This window comes from Octopus bimaculoides, chromosome 4, assembly GCF_001194135.2.
Source record: "Octopus bimaculoides isolate UCB-OBI-ISO-001 chromosome 4, ASM119413v2, whole genome shotgun sequence".
Classification (NCBI taxonomy): Eukaryota; Metazoa; Mollusca; class Cephalopoda; order Octopoda; family Octopodidae; genus Octopus; species Octopus bimaculoides.
In genome coordinates, this window is record NC_068984.1 from 135,727,629 (window position 1) to 135,732,628 (window position 5,000).

A 5,000-nucleotide genomic window follows, 5' to 3' on the forward strand; every position below is an offset into this window, starting at 1 on the left:
TGAGAACCAGACTCGGCTGTTAGAGTAAGTATCAAGCTTAAAAAGGAAGATAAGTACAGGGGTGGATTCTATTTGTTGGACTAAAAATTCTCAAAGCGGTGCTTCAGCACATCCGCAGTCGAACGAACAACAATACTGAAAACGAAACAAAACGAAATTTGAGACATCTTTGTGGCGTACTTTTGCATTAATGTTAACTAATTGATAGTAATTTCATATAACCCACTCACCGATCCGCCCCATCCTTCAACGTGAACTCAGTTTTGAAACCCATTTATGTGTCAACGTTGATTTCATTTTAAGGTGTCGAAATGGCAGAAGCGTTAGCACGCCGCGCAAAATATTTAGCCATATTTCGTCTATCTGAGTTCAAATTCAGACGGGGCCCACTTTGCTTTTTTATCCTTTCGGGTTCGATAATTGGTGTACCACTTTCGTACTAGGGTCGATGTAATCGACTGGCCCCCTCCCCCAGAATTCCGGTCCTTGTGCTTAGAGTAGAAAATAAATTATGTATATTTTTGTAATACATACAAAACTGTGCTGAGTAATATTCTTTATGCATTATACGTTTAGTGCTTAAGTGATTCTATTTCAAGTGACAGCAAATATTCTTTAATATAATTGGCCTTATATCGGTTACGACGTCCAGAGTTCAAGTTGATCCGATCAACGGAACAGCCTGCTCGTGAAATTACCGTGTAAGACGTTGAGCACTCGACAGACACGTGTACATTTAACGTAGTTCTCAGTCACATTTATATGCAATTACCACAACTATAAAATATAGACTGGATTATGTAACTCTCACTCTTATGAAAAACAGGATAAGTGAGGTTATCACGCACATAGTATTCTTATATTATCAAGTATTGACTTGCTCAGGGCAAATATTAGGGCACCGAACAAAGAAAACGATATTTTCCGATATAATTTAACGATGTTAGCGACAGCTTTTCTTGGGGTAATGATAATAATAGTTTCTAAAATTGCTACGAATCAACAAGATTTAGACTCAGCATGTGTAAGCCCCCAAAGAAAACTAAATCGTTTGTCGGATCTGAGAAGGAAATTCCTGTGAAATTGAAATTTGAATTCAGAACATAAATTGCTGAAACTAATATCGTAAGCAATGCATTAATACTGGTAGGTACAGCTTTCGACACTCCGTATATTATCTGTTTTTGTAATAATGATGTTATCGCTACAGACTCCTTATTCTCATTTAATACTGGTAATACAAACAAAGCGGCCTACATTAATTTTCATTTGTTTGATGCTACACATACTGATCAGGTCTTGATATGGTACACATATATATATATATATATTATTAGGCTTATGATCTTTCGAACGTTCGTCTGTATTTCTAAATGATTAATTCAACGAGTGTAGACTACTCAACTCCAAATATCTAACATTATTTTGTTAATTTTTAACGCTGGGCGGAATGCTTAGCGGTATTTCGTCTGTCTTCGTATTCTGAGCCGGCGAGGTCGACCTTGCCGTTCATCCTTTCGGGGTGAATAAATTAAGTACCAGGTTCGTACTGGAGTAGATATAATCGACTGGGTCCCTCCTCCAAAATTCCAGGCCCTGTGTCTAAAGTAGAAAAGAATATCTAAAGGCAGCGAGTGGCAGAATGTTTAGCAGGCCGGGCGAAATGCTTAGCGGAATTTCATCTGCTGCTACGTTCTGCGTTCAAATTCCGCCGAGAACGACTTTGCCTTTCATCCTTTCAGGGTCGATGAAATAAGTACCAGTTAAGCAATGGGGTCAATCTAGTCGACTAGTGCCTTTCCCCCAAAATATTTTCACGTTCTTGTGCCTAGAGTACAAATAATTATTCTGTTAATATGTAGAATATTTTTGTAGAATACTTTTATCCAAAGTGCAAATATATATGTACATATAAATATTCATATGTGTAAGTATGTATGTACATATATATACAATTCCCATCAATCTTCTTGCAGCAAGTATTGTATTCCCGGAAATTATCAATTTGCTCTTTACCTTAAATATTGTAATTTGTAATTATATTTTCAGGTTAATTCGTCTTTTAACGTCAGAAATCAAAACTTCAACAAAGGTGAGAATCTATATTTAATGATATTTATCGAATGACAATTGTACTGTACCTTTGTAGTAATTAGGTTCATGTTAGTATACACACGCGTCCTCATTGCATACACACACAGACACACACACGTGTATATATATATGAATGATCATTGAGGTTTCACAGATCATCGATGTTACGTTAGATGGCTTCCTTCTGATAATAATTATCGTTATGTTAATCTGGGAGCATTACAATGAATTGCACCTAATTAGCTTTTCAGTGTTTCATGAAAATTTAAATGTGATACAATGGATCTTCCGGAAGAACGTTTAGTCATGGCCTGACGTATAACATTTTCACCTTCTACAAATTTGTTTGTCAATATTGAGGCATTGGACAAAAAGTTGTATGTATTTAATAGAAGTTTGCTGTCTGCATTAAGTTTCTTTTCTTGAAACCACAGTTTTTGTTAACCCTCACGATTTTCTTTAGGTATGAGCGCTCTAGAATTTTGCGGCATTCATTACCAAATGTTTCACTGGGGTCGATGTAATCGACTTTATCCATTTGTCTGTCCTTGTTTGTCCCCTCTATGTTTAGCCCCTTGTGGGCAATAAAGAAATAGCAAACATATAAACCGGTTTCTCAAAACGGAAGGCGACAAGCACAAAAGCAATGTGTGAATAGCTGAACAAGTACAATATTGCAGAAAACGTTCAATGCTGCTCTAGAATTTTGAGGGCAGTGTACCTGTAGAAAAAACCCAGAAGTGAAATACCATGAATACCAAAAATTTTACCAGTGTGTACTTTCTCCGTAAAAATCATAAAAATTGATTATTACGCTTATATCGATGGCTATTGTAGCTTCGCTTTCTCGAAACTGTTCCATCACGTCGCATTTCCAAGCTCAAGGGTTTCTTATTTAAAAGCAGGAAATAGTAACAATAGAGGAAAGGAATAAGTGAAGAGTGTGTAACAGCATATGATGGTTATGTGAATTATGCCACTAGCTGATATCAAATATACAATCAGTTATTGTCCCAAAATATCATTAAGGTACCATCTTCCAAAGGAGATAATATGGCAGCTAAATCAATATACAACATTATACAATGTTACCCGGGGAAGACATGGTGAGTGGATAGGAATAAGAACAATTATATTGCTCAGTGAATATCCTATACACCAAAGAAAATCGGTAGTCTGCTTCTAGCTAATCTACACCAACTGTAAATGCACTACATTTGATAGTGTTACATAGACAGTAAAGAAAAACGGGGTATAGTTACAGACCATGTATAATAAAGGAATTTTCAGTGAGAATTTTGAATGCCTCAGCCCTCTTCCCTCTTAATAAATTTCATATGTTTATATTCGGAGGTGACTTTAGATATTGCGAAACATATCTTTATCATCATCCTGGTAAGTTAGATATTTCGTACAACGAAATTAGCAGATGACATGTATTTTAAAAAGACTAAATAGACACGAGACATTTATAGTTTATTGAGAAAATTCCCCCACCCCCACCCTCCAAAGTAAAATGATATCTAAACTTTAAGTTGTATGATACTTTATTTTTGAGAAAACATTTCCTTTGGTCATAATTTTTTATAATTAATAAAAAGAATGACAGCACACGAATATTTAGGAATTTATTCCTAAACATGAGTGACTGATTATTTGGGAACGAAGAGAGCAGAAGGATACAGAAATTGCTATTTCCTGCACAGCGCTAATTTCAGTACCATGTATGCCAGAAGAAGTAGAGTCATCTTTAGTCCCAAAAGCCAATGGCTATAAATCAGAAAACCTCCTCCATTTATATAACGCCTCATTGCTTAGCGACAATATAGAGGAGATATAGTGGAATAGGAAAATATCCGAAGGAAAAGAAAATATTTGCAGAAGAAAAAGCCGAATCAAAAACAGAAAATGTGTAAAACCAAGTGATGGGGAAGATGTCACGTAGGTTGACTGCAAATTCATGGTTTTACAAAGAGATATTTTCCTGATAAACGAGCTGAATGTTCTCACATTTTATTTTGTGGCCTGTATAATCATTGATGAGAATGAAACTGAAGAATGCAGACAATATGATGATGAGGAGGAAGAGGACAAGAAGGGGAGGGGGAGCAACAGTAGGAGGGCCCTCCTCCTCATAATCATCATCGTCTTCATCACTGACGCAGTAGAATCACTATCAGGACGGAAAAAGATAAAATTTACAAAACAATTCACCATTACTACTGCACCTCTATTAACAGCAACAAAATAGAAGACACAAAAGCTAAACAACAGCGAACAGCAGACAAAACACAGAACATAACCAAACCAAAAACGATTCCAGCAGCAGCAACAAAGAGCACCGACTTCCTCCATTGTGCTAGTAAGAAGGGAAAAAAATAAAGATCACAACATTTAGGCATAGGACCTGAAGAGGAGTCTACATCTAATCTAGCTAACCCCACGCAGTCTTCTACTGATATGAACTCTCTACCACCATCCTTTCTCGGTAGTTGTAATCTTGCCACCCTTGCCCTTGTAATTCCTTCTTAGTTCTCTCTAGCTTTGCTAATTCAGTTTTGTCCAATCTACAAAATCTGTTGAGTATTTAAGTAATGATTCTGCCCAAATATTTACAGCCTTCACTAAATTCGGACCGTTTAACTTTGACTTCATTAGTTTTCTCACCCTTCTGTTGTACTCCTCAATTTTCGTTTTCATTTCTGTAGTTAGTACCTTGTTAGATTTTAATACTCCTACATATTTATAACTCTCTCCTTGGATGCCTTCGCTGTTGATTATCAGTCCCTTTCTTATGACTAATATTGCACACTTATCTATGCCAAAATTCCATGCCTATATCTATGCTGAAGAGACTTATAATCTGTATTAAGGAATTTATCTCTTTTTCATTCGTATTAAAAAAC